This window comes from Hemiscyllium ocellatum, unplaced genomic scaffold, assembly GCF_020745735.1.
Source record: "Hemiscyllium ocellatum isolate sHemOce1 unplaced genomic scaffold, sHemOce1.pat.X.cur. scaffold_154_pat_ctg1, whole genome shotgun sequence".
In the NCBI taxonomy this organism is placed as follows: domain Eukaryota; kingdom Metazoa; phylum Chordata; class Chondrichthyes; order Orectolobiformes; family Hemiscylliidae; genus Hemiscyllium; species Hemiscyllium ocellatum.
Genome location: NW_026867806.1, coordinates 1,397,102 through 1,415,110, shown reverse-complemented (window position 1 = coordinate 1,415,110; position 18,009 = coordinate 1,397,102).

The window sequence follows — 18,009 nt, the reverse complement described above, 5'->3', positions numbered from 1 at the left end:
TGTAAGAAAGGAAGAAAGGTCAGATGGTGTAGAATCTGCGTGGGTAGAATTGAGGAACTACAAAGGTAAGACAACCACAGTTGAAGTCTTGTACAGGGCTCCAAAGAGTAGTCAGGACCTGGGGCAGAAGATACACCAGGAGATAGAAAAGATGTGAAGGAACGGCAAAGTACAGTAACTCATGGTGATTTTCAGTATGCAGGGGCACTGGTAACATCAGATTAGTAGTGGTTCGCAAGAAAAGGAATTTTAGGGATGTTTATGAGATGGCTTTTGGAGCAACTTCTGGTGGAGAGCCCACTCGGAACAGATGATACTGGATTTAATGACGCAGGATTCGTAAATGAGATTAGGGGGATGGTAAACTTCGGAAGCAATGATCAGACCATGATTGAATTTATTCTGCAACTTGAGAGAGAGAGAACATAGAATCAGAGGTAACAGTATTTCAGCTGAATTAAGGCAACTACAGAGGCATAAGGGAGAAGCTGGGTAGAATTGACTGAGAGGAGTCAAGCATGAAAACAGGGGAACAGCAATGACAGCAGATTCCAAGATTAATTCAGGAGTCACAGCAGGGATCTTGCCGAGGAATCCAGGCATGGTACAGGGAGGACGAGGCAGCCAGGACTGACGACGGTAGTCAGGGATTGCATACAAGCAAAAGACCAAGCATATAATGTGGTGAGGGGCAGTGGGAAAGTAGAGAAATGGAAACTTACAAAGACTAACAGACGGGAAAAAAGGACAGAGAAGATTAGATATGGAGGTAAGCTAACCAGCAATACAAAGGAGACTGTAAGAGGATCTTTAGATATATAAAGTGCAAAAGAGAGGGACAAGTGAATATGGACCACTGGAAAATGATGCTGGAGAGACAGTCGTAGAAAACAAAGACACGAATGAGGAACTAAAGCATTCAATGTTCATGGTGGAAGACACGAGTAATTTCCCAAACATTGAAGAGAGTAAGAGGGCAGAGCTGAATGTGGTGGCCATCACTAAGAAGAACATGCTAGAACACTGAATGGCCTGAATTTGGATAAATCACCTGAACCATATGGATTACACCCCAGCATTGTAAGGGAGATAGCGGAAGAGGTAGTGAAAGTGAAAGTGGTAATCTTTCAGGAATGACTAAAATCAGGAATGGCTGGAAAATTGCTAACGTGACACTCCAGTTAATAAGGGAGTCAGGCAGAAGGTGGAAATTACAGACTGATTAGCCGAGCCTTGTTTGTGGGTAACATACTGGAATCCATCGGGAAGGATGGGATTTCTGAATACTTAGAAGTATATCGCAAAATTGTGCAAAGTCAGCATTGTTTCATCAATGGAGCTCATATCCAGCTGGAATACTTTGAGGGAGTAACGAGCAGATTTGACCAAAGAGAACCAGGAGATTTTATCAACCTGTTTCCTTAAAATCCTTTGATAAGGTGCTACGCAGGAGGTTGTTGAGAAAGATTAGGGCCCCTGGTGTTACAGCAAGGTGCTAGCTTGGATAGATGCATGGCTGTCAGACAGAAAGCAGAGAGTGGGGATAAAAGCATTCATTGACAAGTGGTATTCTTCAAGACTCAGTGTTCGGGCCACAATATTCGCTTTGTGCATTAATGGTCTATATGAGGAAATGAGTGCATTCTGACAAGGTTTTCAAATCGTACAAAGATGGAATAGAGGGATAGGTAGCATCGAAGAGGGATTCCGCTGCAGGAGGGTGCAGTAGCACCGTCTAGCACCCCTCTGATGTTCGCCTTCCAGACCACCAACCTCGGGATACAACGCATCATCCTCCGGCATTTCTTCCATCGACAGTCAGACCACACCACCAGAGATATACTAACCTCCCCACCCCTATCAGAATTCTACAGAGACAATTCCCTTCACCACTCCCTCGTTAGGTTCACTGGCCCTCCTCTCACATCTCAACAAGCCACCTTCCACTCCCGGCATCTTCCTTGCCAGTGCAAGAGGCATGAAACCTGTGCCAACAACTTCCTCCTCACCTCAATCTAAGGCCCAAAAGGATCCTCCCACATCAGGCAGAGAAGATCCTGTGAATCCAAACACCACTCTCCTCTGTCCATTGCTCCTGGTCTCCTCTACATTGGGAAGACAGGACGTCAACTTGAGAACGGTTTAGGGAACACTCTCCGTCACACACCCAACAACCCCACTTCCCTGTGGCTGAATACTTCGCCTCTCCCACCAGTCCTCCAAGGACATGCAACTCCTTGGCTTCCTCCACTGCCACATTCTAGCCACCAGACGTCTTCCACATTGGAACCCTTCAACCACACGGTATCCGGCGTAATGTCACCAGCTTCCTCATCCCTCTCCCAGCTCTAACCCTCCAACTGAACACCGCCTGTTGAACTGTCCTACCTGTCTATCTTCCTTCCCATCTATCCACTCCACCTTCCACTCGCACCACTCACCTCTATTTAGCCATTATTTTCCAAGCTACCTTCGTCCCAGCCCCTCCCATTCATCTCTCAACCTCCTTCCGCCACCCACTTCATTCCTGATAAAAGCTTTATGACTTAAACGTCGAATATCCTGCTCCTCAGAGTCTGCCTGGCTTGCTGTGTTTTCTAGCAACACACTTTTTGACTCAGATCTTCAGCATCTGTGGTCCTCACTTTCTCCTGCTGAAGGAATTGCACAGGTTAGGGGAGTGAGCAAAGAAGTGGCAGGTGGAGTATAACTTGGGCAAGTGTGAGGTCATGCAGTTTACCAGGAAAAATAAAGACATGAAAATTTTCTAAACAGCGAGCAAGTTCCGATGACTCCAGGGGAGTGGGGGGTGGGGGGGGTGTTGCTAGTCCAAGGATCTTGAAAGGGAAACCTGCAGGTTGTCAGCAGTTGCGAAGGCAAATAATATTATTCCATTTATTTCAAGAAGGCTTGAATATAAATGCAGAGATGTACTTCTGAGGCTCTATAATTTGGTTGGCTACAGTTGGATTATTGTGCACAGTTTTGGGTCACATATCTCAGGAAGGATGTACTGGCCCTGGAGCATTTTCTGATAAAATTCACGAAAGTGGTCCCAGGAATGAAAAGCTTAACATATGAAGAACATCTGAGGGCTCTGAGTCTATATTTGATAGAGCTCAGAAGGATGTTAGGAGGTCTAATTGAAACATACAGAACATTGAATGACTTGAACAGGTGGATTTTGGAAGATATTTCCAATGGAGGGGAACTAGGACCGACGGGACAGAGTAAAGAGAATACTTTTTCAAAATACAGATAAAGATTAACCTATTCAGCCAGAGAGTGGTGAATCTAGGGAATTCACTGCTACAGAAGGCTGTCGAGGCCAGGTCATTGAGAATATTTAAGAGTAAGACAGATAGGCTCTTGATTGTAAAGGGATGAAGGGTTACAGATAGAAAGCTGAAGAATGGTGTTGAGAAGCTTAACAGCCATCATTGAATGGCGGAGCAGGCTCAATGGGCTCATTCCAGATGCATCCTGGAATTTGATCTTCTTATGATTTTAAAAGAGTAACATCCCAATATTGATGACTGGGAAATATCATGTTCCCTCCCTCCAGTCTCTGCAGCCATGTCCCCAATAATATAATCACACTGAAACTGAAAAGCAGTGCATGATAGTTAATCACAGTTGATCGACATCGACAACATTAACAACATGACACTCACCTGCCCTCTCTGATCCTCGACTCACCATCTGAATTGTGTTTCACGTCATATTCTCTTTTTACATATCCATGCCATTTGTCCGTTATAACTCATGTTGTCAAAGGCACATTTGCCTGTCAGATTATGGACGAAAAAGTTCTCTTGAAATTTTACTGACATTATAATCACTGATTAGTAGTTACAGACTGTATGTTTCCATTTATAAACGGAGAAACTTGTTTATGTTCTAACAATCCTTTGACATTTCTCCCATATCCAAGGAAGATTGAATGATTACACGCAATCAATCTACCATCTCCAATATTCCTTCCCTCAGCCACCCTCACATATCCCAAGCAGAATGAGTAAATTTTAAACATTCTTTTAAATTTTAATAAAGTCAATATTGAACTCAAAGAGGTTAAATTGAGCTATTTGTTCAGTGACTGTGATTAATGTCAATCCCCGTGGATCCTAATTATGTATCGTTAAAAGATAAATGGGCTCTGTTCAATGTGCTATCCCATAGTGTGAGTAGGAGCATCACATACAGCACTAACGGGGATCTGAAGCTCAAGAGAGAGGGGGAGAAGACATCAGAATCTGAGAACATTAGACAGGAATGTTACAATAATGATTCATAATCTGAAGACCGTGGATTGGAATGTTCCAACAATGGATCCGAATCTGAGAACATTACACTGGAATGTTCAAACAATTGACAGGAGTTTATCCTCGGGTCTTCAGTGGCTTTCTCAGCCTTGGATATCCTCAGCATCTAGGATCTAGGATATGCTTTGGATTATTCAAGTTGGTTACTATAACATCTTCGCCATAGTTGGTGTTCCTGGTAAGTCATTATATTTGTCTAGTAAACCGGGTTAAACTGAATTTCTGCTCATGATATGTACATTTTGGAACGTGCAAGTCAATATCTTCAGTTCCAAACAAAAATGCATTTCCTTTTATATTATATCTATCAAACGGCGATTTATAAATTACTCACTGATATGTGAGAAGGAACTAGACTCTTCTCAAATTCCATAATCCATTTTGTCCTTCACAGATTTACATCTCTATGTCCTCTCCACTCACCAATCCTGTCCATACCACCGTCATGATATCCCAGTCTCGTCCTCAGTCTCAGTGCAATATCTGAAGAAACCATTTGTGCCTTTGTTCAATCCGGATGCAACAGTTTCACGTTACTTGTAATCACATGTCCGTCATTAAATAATTGATCTTGAGAATGTTTACCTTGTTCTCTGCACGTAAGGAAAGACAGTTTATGGTGTTCAAGCTGTTGACTCATAATCTGGAGCCACAGAATAATGGCTTGTTGATATCTCATGAAGGAATTTGGGGAGTTTAAAAAGCAACCATTATCATTTGTTATGAAAAACAATCTGCTTGCCTCAAGTCCTTTAGGGAAGTCAATGTGTCATGCTTCCCTCGTCAGGTTTCCGGGTGACTTCTGTGATGAACACGTGGGTACTGTACCTTTGAGAGAAAAAAAAACAACAATAATTACTTGACAGCACCAAGAGTTCTGAAAATAGATATAATATATCATTTGGTCGAACAACCCAATTAGCTCATTGTGTTGAAACAAATTCAGCAAAACATTTAAAATATACCCCAAAATACCAAACTTCAATCAAGTATTAATTTGTTATATTGGCAATCGTTACAGCCAATGATACAATCCAATGGTTTGGCGGTACAGGACCATGGAAAATTGAACAGTTTAGGGGAGAACTGCCAAGCTACCGTCATGCAAAGACTGCGAAAAATAGCTCTCCTTTGGGTACCCTTATTGATTAGTAACTAGTGAAGTAGAGTCCCCAAGAAGAAAAGAAGACAGGAATATGGAAGAATCGAAAGCTTTCTGGTTTTGAGATAAGAAGTTTTGTTTTGTAAATCTTGATTAGAGTCTTATCGGCCTAGGATTGTGGAGGGGGAAGGTCAAAGACAGGTTAGCGAAGAAGTTGTAAATAATTGTTCGTTTATTTTTCTCTGTTATACTTTAAGGAATAAAGATATTAATTTTTACTTTAAATAGATTTGGACTCTCGAATTATCACCGATTACAGCATGGGGTAAATCTTTTCTCCGTTGTTGGTTTTAATTAAGCATGAAGATTTAACATGTGTTGTAACACTACAAACCCACAGCAATGTGTTTTACTCTTTACGGTACTGTGGAACAACTGAACCAGCCACTCAGTTCAAGATCTGCATAACATGCTGCACTGGCCAGAGCTTCATACATCCTGTGAGAGAAGAATAAAGGTAAAGATAGCTCCGTTTCTCTGCCCGTTTTCTGTATTGCTGCATCTCATTTCCATTCAGGTACGTGATCATCCCCTATGTTAGGTGCATTCAATCTCATTGAAATTCTCCCTGAGAGTAATGCATATCTACATAGGTATCTCTGGTGCTGACTTTATTGATGCTGACGTACAGTTATAAGGGAATTATAAATTCCATGTCAGTCGTAGTGCATAGAGAAGGAATGGCTTTTTGTGGCACTGGAAAGAAATGGCGATGTCTAAGTGAGAGAAAAGATTTTTTTTGACAATCCCTGAGAGTGTTGTTGAGGCAGTATTTGGAGTACTGTGGATATACTTTCTCTCAAGTTTCGCCAGACTAATCCCTGGGATGATGGCACCATGAACAGTGAGTGAAGCTCAGTGAGATAATAAGAGATTGCATTGAAACTTAAGGGGGAATGGACAATCACTCATGATGTTCTAAACAGACACTGATAAGGTCCATGGCATTTTTTCACTCAGATTACATGATTCTCGATAGCTTAAGAAGCCTCTGAGACCGTTCGACCCAACCATTCTCACTCCCTATTTCAACTGAGACAGAGAGAGAAAGGGGGAGTGGGGGGGGGGGGGAGACAGAGACAGAGGTTCAGGAAATGGTTTGATCATCTGAATTACCTGATCCTGTTCCTTTTGTCCTCATTTCAGTGATTGCAAAGTTAATGGCTGTAATTTCCCTGAATGTTCTTTTATTGAACGTTGCAAACAGAGGGGTAAAGTATTTTGTGAGTCATCTCTGGTTGAGTTGTGGGGATTGTTTTCACGGTGAATCTGGGTCTATAATGTCATCAACAAATGAAGCACAAGTTGCAGAGAGGAAATACTCTGAAAAGAGACCAGAGGCATCTATCGAAACAAATAACATTTTCCAACTGACACCAAACCATGTGTGACAGTCTTGAGGGACTGAATGAGATCCTGTATTACGGTTGACCAGGTATTTTGGGCAAGTGGCCTCCACCTGTTCCTTGCAGGAGATGTGAGGGGTTGACTAGAACATAGTAACACAGGACTGAGCAGCAGGAGTGGGCTATTAAATACTTTGTCACCGCTTCATGTGCTTTTGCTCAAAGCAGCATGTTTTTGTCTGTATACCATTTTACGACATACCAAAAACAAATTTTAATAAATGCAAACATCCAGGCACCACAATCCTCTGGGGAAGGGAATTTCCACTTGAACAGCCTTTTGAGAGTTTCTCATTTGTATTCCAACAAATGTGGGAGGGTCACTATGTCCTTTCCGAGTCCCACACCTCCACTGGTTACACCCATCTTAAATGCAGTCATTTTAGTGAGGTGGCCAATGATTTAGGTCTCAGACTCCGCCATTTTCTAGAAAAATGTGAGACACAGAAAGTTGAACTCATAACAAATGGTAAAATGATAGAGTTCCCCAAAATGTTATTCTGCCTTTGAAGTTATTCTGATCACACCATCTAGTGGTAGTGGGATTTCTTTCTGGAACGGTGGGATTTGGCTGAATTCCCTTCATTTCAGGCAGTGGAGAGATTTAAATGAATCCTCACCAGGAATCCTTTACATGTGGTAAAGATGACGTGAGGATTTTATGATCTCACACTTTGCTATGGGGCAGACCAAAGTAAGAGAGAGGGATCAATCGGCTGCTCCTTCTCAGACAGGGAACATTTCTCTCCCTCTCTGTGTTGGAACATACAATTTTGTCAACTGAACATCAAACTGATGCAATCTCCTGGAATATTCTCTGGAAAACCTGATTCTGGATTATATGCAGGTGCATCATTCTTCTTGTAGTACACAATGTCTTCCAATCGCAAAACAAATGTCCCCACTTTATAATTTGAAGACATGCTTACATGTAAATATCGGTAGGTGTCTTTATAGTATGTGTGTTAATATTAATGCATCTTTTTCTTAAAGTTTATTCTCTAGCTTTAGTCTCCCTAACAGGAGATAATATGCATCCAGCTGATACACTTTCCAGAAAGACATGGATGGTTCAATACTATTTCTCAGCTAAGATCAAAACTGATAATCCCCATAACAAAAGGCCAGCATTCCAGGAATGAGTAAAGGGAAACCTCTTTGAAAATCTTCGAAAATAATTATTATCTTTTTATTTTAGTGTTAGGGGATCAATCCTGCACACAGGACATCGGGTGGGGTCTCAGAAATTCCCTGACCAGATGCAGTAAAACATTCCTGTAATTAAACCTGATACCTTTTGCCAAAAACAGCATCATTCTACTTACCTTCCAAATCATTTGCTGCATCTGACTTCATATGATTCATGTCGCAAGAATATGGAAACCTCCTGTATCACCGAGTTCGGCAATCTCTCTCCATTTAAATTGCTTGCCATTGTTTCATCATTCATGCCAAAATAGACAACTTACCTTATGTTGTTTCTGCAGAAGGTTTGCTCACTAAATTTCCCTGTCTGTATCACATTGCAGACTCACTACCTCCATTTGACGACACATTGAATGACCATCTTGGTGTAAGAGCTAATTGAGCGCCAAGCCATTCCCTCCCCTTCCTCCAGATCTGATCTCTGAGGCATTCCATCAGTTACAGCTTTGCAGGTTGAAAATAAACATTTATCTCTACTTTCTGTTTCCTATCAGCGACAGCTTCCCTGTTCCGGTGGAGCGACTCAGGTTTGTTGAATGGCCTCCTCCTGGACTGTGTAGTGTACTGAATGAGCTGAATTACTTCATTCTATACACCTGTGTAATACCTTAGGGGGCGGAATGGTCTCCTCCTGTGTCATTGTAACGATCCTGTCTGACTGAATGGAGCTTTCCCCAATCCTGTAACAGCATCGAGGGGTGGATTGAGGGAACAACACATGGGGTAGGGACAGCAGTATATCTCTATAAGAGCCTGGGGGAGTGGATTGAGGGAACAACACATCGGGTAGGGACAGCAGTATATCTCTGTAAGAGCCTCGAGGAGTGGATTGAGGGAACAACACATGGGATAGGGGAAGAAGTTGCCCATTCTGCTTTTCCATTCAGAATGATCATGGCTGATCCGAGTGCGTCTGACCATCCATTTCATGTCTGTTCCCAATAAACACTGACCCTTCTGTCCAGTAAAGATCAGTCGAGCTCAGCCTTGAATCTCTTCAAAACTGAGTCTTCACTGCTCCCTGAGGATGATAACACCACAGTAGCACAGCACTAAAGAGAAGGGGACGTCCTTATTTCATTGTGGGTCTGTTATTTGAAAACTGTGTTAACTGAACATCAAATCACCACCTCTTTTCAGACATAAGAACAGAATAATTAGGAATAATTAGGAACATAATCCATTCCGGACTCCAAACCTATCCCACATTCCCACTGATCCTTTCCAATCAAATATGTATCACACCCAGCCTCTGCTGCTGTCTCAGGAAGAGAATGCCTGATAGAATAATACCGCAGGAGCATTAAGGAAATGAGCAGATTGAGGCCATTCAGCTTATTGAGTCGGAACTTCCGTTCAATAATTTCTTATATGTACCTCGACCTCATTCTTCTGCCTTCTACCTGGAATCCTTGATCCCCTTACAAATCAAAAACATATCGAATTGGGTCTTAATGACACTAGTGTCTGGCCTCTGTGTATCTGTATATGAGTAACTGTGTGTGTGTGTGTGTGTGTGTGTGTGTGTGTGTGTGTGTGTGTGTGTGTGTGTGTGTGTGTGTGTGTGTGTGTGTGTGTGTGTGTGTGTGTCTGTGCCTCTGTTTGTTTGTGTCTTTATGTGTGTATACCTGTGTGTGTGTTTATGTGTCCATGTGCTTGTTGTCTGTGTGTTTGCGCATCTACATCAGTCTGTCTGTGTTTCAGCCTGTGTTTTGATCTTTATTTATGTCCATTTGTATGTGACTGCATATGTATTTGTGTGTTTATTCGTTTATGTATACCTATCTCCTGGTAAGTATTGTGTGTGTTCATCTATATCTTTCTGTGTCTGCATCTCTGTGCCGGGAGGTATCTGTGTATTTTTTTTGGAAGTGTAAGGACTGTTGTTGGAACTGTCAGTGGATTTAAATTGAGAATCGTCTTTCACTGAACATTGATCCTTAACTGGTCAGTAGGACGTGGATGTTTCGGATACTCCACACGAGGTGTCCTGGTCCTCTCCAGCTCTTCAAGAGTTCTCCCCACATGGAGGGGGAGGAGAGTGAGGGAACGGATATCGGATACTCCACTAAACGGCTTGGCCCTTTCTATCCAATTCAGGCTGTTTTGCCTCGAATGGGAGAAAGGGATGGAGGGAGAGTGGGAATGGGTGACCTGGCTGTTTGTGCTGGTATAAGTAGGGGGAGTTGTGAGGTGTTTGGAATGAGTCAGTCGACAGTTTTGAATCCATATGGTATTATTAGTTGCTGAAATCAATAGTGAGAGTGGTAGTTCCTGAGCCTTATTTGGAGACAGAGCGTGAACCTTGTTTGCGATTAGGTGCTATAACAGATATACAGTGAGTGTGAGGGAGCAGAGAGTATATGGTAACTCTTATCCTAACAGAGTGAGGAGGATATTGTTGCTTGTCCAGTATTGTGGACCATTTCTTCAGATCCTCTCAGCGTCGAGGTGAGCCTCCCTGAATGTCTTGTCCAAATCTGTCACTAATAACGACACAGACCTCTCCCTCAGCTTCCAGAGATTCAGTTTAGATAGAGTTTACAGATAGCAAGGAGAAGCAAATATCGGTGTGTTATATATTGAAACCAAAACGGTAGCAGAACATCTGAGCATCATATGCTCTGAAAATTAGATAGGAAAATATTGTGGGTACCGCAGTCTTATTGAATGGTCTCAAGTTGCACCTAAGCTGTGTTTATTATGACAGCTGAAGCAGTGAAAAATAAGTTCCGTAAGTGTATATGAGCTGGGTTGAAGAGTATGTTTTGAAGCAAAGTAGAGAGCAGGTTATTTTGGATTTGATGTTGTATGGTCAGAATGATGACATATTAACGTTGGTCTGAAGCAGCTTTTAAGGGATAATGGCATTTATAAGATGCATTTTACAAGGTGTCTGCATGCAATATAGAATGCTTGAATATTCTAGTCAAACGTCATGGAAGACTGGAGGCTAGAGTATCAAGATATCTTCAGTGAATTTGGAAAGTACAATATAACATTCAGTGGGAGACAAGCAATAGTTGTTAGGGTGATAGAGTCCAACAGCATGGAGACAGGCCCATCAGCCCAAACTGGTCCATTCCAACCAAAATGCCCATCCACGCTAACCCCATTTCCCTGCAATTGCCCCTTATCTTCAGATTAGATTAGATTACTTACAGTGTGGAAACAGGCCCTTCGGCCCAACAAGTCCACACCGACCCGCCGAAGCGCAACCCACCCATTCCCCTACATTTACCCCTTTACCTAACACTAGGGGCAATTTAGCATGGCCAATTCACCTGGCCCGCACATCTTTGTACTGTGGGAGGAAACCCACGCAGACACAGGGAGAATGTGCAAACTCCACACAGTCAGTCGCCTGAGTCGGGAATTGAACCCAGGTCTCTGGCGCTGTGAGGCAGCAGTGCTAAGCACTGTGCCACAATCCTTCTAATTCTTTCCTATCCGTGTGTTTTTCAAATGCCTTTTAAATTTTGTTAATGTATCCGCCTCAACCACTTCTCATTCCCTATGCGTAACAGCCCGTGTTAAAAAGTTGTTCCTCAGGTCCCCTTTTATTCTGTCCACTCTGACCTTAAACTGATGCCCTCTAGTCTGTGATTGCCCAACCCTGGGAAAAAGACTGGGTGCATTCACTCTATCCATGCCTGTCATGATCTTATAGACTTCAATGTGATCCTCCCACAGTCTCATGCACACAAAAGTAAAATGTCCTAGCTTGTCCAACCTCTTTCAATAACTCAGACCATTGAAACCTTGGCAACATCCTTGTAATTCTTTTCTGCACTCTTTCCAGTTTAATAACGTCCTTCCTATAGCAAAGTGAACAAAACTGACCATAACACTGTCAATATGGCCTCACCAGCATCTTGTATAACTGCAACATAGCTCCCTCATTTCGATACTTAGTGATATAAACCGATTAAGGTCAGTGTTCCAAAAACTCAATTCACTATCTACCTCAGAATCAACTTTCAGAGAACCATGCACCTGAATTCCAAGGTCCCTCTGTCCCACTACACTCCTTAGGACCCAACCATTCACCATGAAACTCCAAACTTGATTTGACTTTCTAAAATGCAAGAACTTATACTGATCAATATTAAAATCCATTTGCCATTTCTCAGCCACTTCCCCAGCTGATCAAGATACTGCTGTAATTTCTGAAATTTCTGATAACCTTCCTCACTCTCCATGATGCCGGCTGTTTTATTGCCGTCTTCAAACTTACAAATCCTGCCTGTAGATTCTCATTTAAATCATAGATATATGTAATATGTAGTGGTGCCAGCATCAACCCCTAAGGAATTCCACTATTCACAGGCCTCCAGTCTGACCAGCATGTTTCCATTATTAATCTCTGCTTTGTAACATCAAGTCAATGTTGTACCTAATTTGCCAGCTCCCCCTCAATTCCATGCGATCTAACCTTCCAGAGCGGCTTACCATGGGGAACCTTATTGAAGGCCGTACTATAAACCATCTAGACAACATATACAACCCGGACCTCCTCAATGTTGCTGGTCACTTTAGCAAAGAACACCAACAAAATTGTGAGTCATGATCTCCCTTACACAAACTCCCGTACTGAATTTGATGAAGGGCTTTTGCTTGAAACATAGATTTGCCTGTTTCTCGGATGCTGTCTGACTTGCTCAGCTTTTCCAGCACCATTCTAATCTTACTCCGAACCACACGCTGTCTTTCCAAGTGCATGTATAACCAATCTCCCCGAATCTTCTAAAGTAACCTACCCACTAGCTTTTAGGATTACTGGTCTTTAGTTCCCAGGTTTATCGTTGCAGCATTTCTTGAATACGGGCTCAGCATTCGCTATGCTCCAGTCGTCCAGGACCTCACTCTTTGGCCAGCGATGATATAAAAGAGGCAAGCAATGCTCCCGCAATTTCTTCTCTATGCTCCTATCCTCCTGCAGTGTTCCTGAATATAACTGGTCAGGACAAGGAGGTTTTAGAAATACTGCGAAGTCTGAAACATACGTCTATTTATTTCAGGTACGAACACGAAAGAGTGAGAAAGTGACTCAATGATGGTTAACATCACAAATTAGAAAACATGTTAATTAGAAGAAATTACTTGAGAAGAATTCCAGCTATTGTGGTAACCTGAGAATTCTCAGAAATTAACGATCCAAAAAAGGAAGGCCATGAAACTGAAAAGGAAATCAAAAAGAGAACATACCTGCTTACAAACAGGAACACAAAGACTGCGTAAATCTGCGATCTATATTTCAAAGGAAACAAAATAAAAGCAAGATCAAATGTGGAAATTTGTAATCGGGAGAGGAGAGGTCATTGTGGACAACAGGGAAACGGCCAAGCAAACAACCGTTACTTTGCATCTGCCTTCATGGAGGAAAAGCCAGAAAATCACCCAGTAATACCAGGTGATCATATCGGACTCCTGGAGCTAAAGACATAAAGTCAATTCATATCAGTAACAAGGTAGTACTTGAACATGGAGCTGGATTGAGCATTGCTAAGTCTGATGAAACAGATGTACTTCCTATCAAAATGTCAGAAATAAATCACCAATAGTAGTATTAATTGCACTGTCGATGACTGTGTTTATTTTCCTGCACATTCTGCAGAGACTGGAAACTATTGTGGATAAACGTGAATCAAGCACTATAGATGAATGGAAGGGATCCAAACAGATAAAGGGAAAAAGAGGGTGGAGAACTGCAGACCAGTTAAATTAAGAGTTGTAGTGAAACTGTTGGAATCCATTACACAGGATGACATTTTTTGTTATCTAGAAACTAACAGCTACAATGGAGAGAATCAGCATGACTTTCTGAGAAAGAAATCATACTTGATAAACTTCGGAATTGTTTTAAGTAATTTCTTACAGCATCGATAATGGGGAATCAGTAGAAGTGGCATACATTGGATTTTCGGAAGGGTTTCTAAAAGATCTTAGTGAATTCGTAAATGCAATGAATGTGAAGGGAATTTGGAGGAATACATGTAAGTGGTAAGTTAAAGTTTGGTTCGCATCCATTTAAGAGAGTCAGAACATTGATGTAAAGACACGTTGAAGCAGTTTCACAGCGTGTTGGTTGGGACTGTACCTGGAGTATTGTGTACAGTTTTGGTGACCGAATCTCAGAAAGAATATACTGACCGCAGAGGAAGTGCAATGGACATTCTCCAGATGAATCCCTCAGATGGTGAGATTGTCTGATGAGGAACCCGTTCTGTGTTCTCCCGAGTTTCAAACAATGAGAGGTGGGTCACAGTGAATTTAGAAAATTCACAAAATATATGACAATTTGGCAATTAACAGAACACTTCCCTCACTGTCCATTCCACATTCAAGGCAAATAATGGCAGGATCTGGGACAGGCCAGTTAAGGCTGCAATATGGTGGAAAAACTTCACTTGGAGGGGACTAACTAACACAGGGGCATGGAAACCTACTGACAGGCAAGATTAGTGAGAATCTCCAGATATTCTCCAAGTGTGTCCAGCGGAACAGAATAACCAGGGAACAGGTGGGACTCATTAGTGAGTTGCCAAGTCGCAACCAAATCAACTTTAGTGGTAGGAGACAGAGGGTGGTGGTAGAAGGCTGATGTGCGATTGGAGGCTAGTGTCCAATGGTGTACCTCGGGGATCAGTGTTGTGTCTCTTAATATTTCTGATTCGGAAGTGTTGGTGTTGGACTGGGGTGGACAAAGCTAAAAATTGCATAACACCAGGTCATAGTCCAAAAGATTTATTCAGCGGCACTAGCTTTCGAAGTGCTTCATCCAAGCGCACAACCACCTGATGAAGAAGCAGCGCTTCAAAAGTTCGTGCCTCCAAATAAACTTGTTGGACTATAAGCTGGTGTTTCCTGATTTTAAACCTTATCATAAAGGATGCAGCTGTGAATCTGGACGAGGGGTGGGGGGTGACATAAGTAAGTTTGATACAAAGATTAGCCGGGTGGTTGGCAGTGAGAAGGAATGTCTTATGTTATAGGAAGATACAGATGGAATGGTCAGATGGTCACATCAATAGTAGATGGAATGTAACCCTGATAAACATGAGGTCATGCACTTTGGAAGAAGGAACCAGGCAGGGAAGGAATCAATGAATGGCAGCACAATAGGAAGCTCAGAGTGTGCTTCTCCACATATCCGTGACTGTGGCTGGACAGGGTAACACACAATTTGAGAAAGCGTACGGGAGCGTAAACACAGCCTTCACACATCAAAGCATAGATTATAAGAGCTATGTGGAACTTTTGTTAGCTAAGATGGAATACTGTGTGTAGCTCTGGGAGCTACATTAAGGGAAGGATGTGAGTGCACTGGAGGGGGTGCAGAGGGGATTCACCAGAATGTTCCCTTGGATGGAGTATATCAGCTATGAAGAGAGGCTGGGTAAGCTCGGGTTGTTTAGTTTGGAGCAGAGAAGACTAAGGGGGACGTGAATCAGGAGGATAAGATTGCGAGGGACATGGACCGGGTGGACAGACAGCAGCTGGTCCTTTTAGTCAAAGGGACACACTTTTGAAGCGAAGGGCTTGAGGCTTAGTGACAATTCGAGCACTGATTTTCACACAAAGTATGTTGGGGTCTGGGATGCACTTCGTGAGAGGAGAATTGTCATGGTTACGTCAAAACCTAGAAAATGCATGGTTGTGCACTTGAAATGCCATAAGATTCACAGCGACCGGTTTTGTATTGGAAAGTGGGGCTAATGTAGACCGTGCTGTATTTATGATAGTGCAGAGTCTGTGCTTCTGTGATTCTATGGCTGTGAAAGGTCAATCATTCAGTAGATTAACATAGGAATTAATCAGTTTCTGAAGAATATCTTATCAAAGTGTATAGGAGTGAACTTGTAATATCTTCTGAAAATAGGTCAATGGCAAAATTAAGAGAAAAAGGTGTAGCTTCCTTACAGTCTGATACCAGGCAATTGAGGACAGGTATATAGCAGATCAATGGAGCAAATACTTCAGTTATGCCTTCACAGAAGAAGAAAAAAAACAAAAATAAAATTTCCTCGCAATACTAGGGAACTTTAGCCTGGTGAGAAAAAGGAAATGGAATGAAATTATCCACTAAAACGTTTAATAGAAAATATTGGACTGAAATTAATGGGCATAGACAAAGTCAACAGAGGTTTATGAAATAAGAATCATATTTGAGAAAATGGCTGTTAGCAAAATTATGGAGAAGGTATCAACACAATACGATTGGAATCTCAGAAAGACGTTTGATAAAGCCCCAAGCCTTTTGTTTAAATTCGAATCCTATGGGACTGGGGCTAATATATGGTCATGGTTTTAGAATGGGAGAGCTGGCAGGAAACAGTGAGTTGGAATAAAACCATGTTTTTTGAATGGAAGGCTTGGAGGATATAACAAGGATCGAGATTTGGCATCCAGCTATTCCCAATACACATCACATCTTTGGTTGAGGGGCTCAATTGCAATATTCCCAAGTCTGCTGACAACACTAAATGATATCAGCTTGTGGTTGGATGAGGAGGATGTAAAAAAGGCTCCGAGTTGATTGAGACAAGTGCAGTGACTAGGCAAATAGCTGACAGATGGAGATCAATGCAGAGATGAGAGGTTGTGTACTTTGATAGGATCAATTGAATGGCAGCCTATCATTTGAAAAGGGATTGATTGAAACATGTTGATCTATAAATGAACTTAAGCAGCATTTTTGTTTATTTCTGCGCAGCCTTCTGAGTCCATGTAGTGCAGTGAGTTCTGAACACGGAAATCAATAGTGGGAATGGCATTGGCACGGTGTACACAGTGTACATAGACCCAGCATGTGGGAGCTTTAACATTGAACAAAATCTGGATCTCCCTGTACACCAGTCTCTGAAAGCAATATTGCAGGAGCAGAAAACAAGTAGGAAGATAAATGGTTTATTCACCTTCATTTCAGGGGGATTTAGAATACAGAAGTAAGGGTCATTTATGCAACTGTACAGGGCCTTGGTGAGATCACATCTTGAACATTGTGCAGTGTTGTGTGTAGTTTTGGTATCTTACCTAATAAAGGGCAACCCTGCCATTGAGGGTGTGCAGTGAAGGATGACCAGACTGATCTCTGGGATGATAGGTTAGTTGTTGGAGCAGAGTTTGGGGTGATTGGGCTTTAGGAAACAGTGTGGAGAGTTCAGTGAGATATATAAACCTCTGACAGGGTGTGACAGCTTTGAAGCAGGGATGATAGTTCACTTTATAGAAAACCGTTCACGAATCGCATTGCAGTCAAATCGTACTTTTTGTCAGAGAACTCCCTATATATTGATGGGCCGAAGGCACTATATTTCATAATGTTTAAACACATTTTGAGATATGAACATTGTGTGGGGAAAACTGCATTGAGGAGATGTTCGGCCATGAAATAGCATGGAGAAAGCTCAATGTGCTGAATGACCTCCTCCTCTCCCGATGTTTCTGGGCAATCTGTGGGAATGCTCTGTGCAAAAGCCGTGGCGGCACAGTGATTAGCACTACTGTCTCACAGCGTCAGTGACCCGGGTTCCATTCCCGAAACATGCGACTGACTGTGTGGAGTTTGTACATTCTCTCCGTGTCTGCGTGGTTTTCCTCCGGTTTCCTGCCACAGTCCAAAAATGTGCAGGTTAGGTGAATTGGCCACGCTAAATTGCCCGTAGCGTTAGGTGTAGGGGAATGGGTCTGGGTAGGTGCGATTCGGCGGGTCGGTGTGGACTTGTTGGTTCGAAGGGCCTGTTTCCACCCTGTAAGTAATCAAACCAAATCTAAATGTGGTCACAAGCTCTCAGATGTTAGGAAGGATGTCTATGCCGGGTCAACAGGACTGTGTTTCCCATTCCCTTTCCTTTAACGAGGTTGATGCCGGGTGTTCTGTCAAGTTTTATCCTTTAAGACCTCAGAG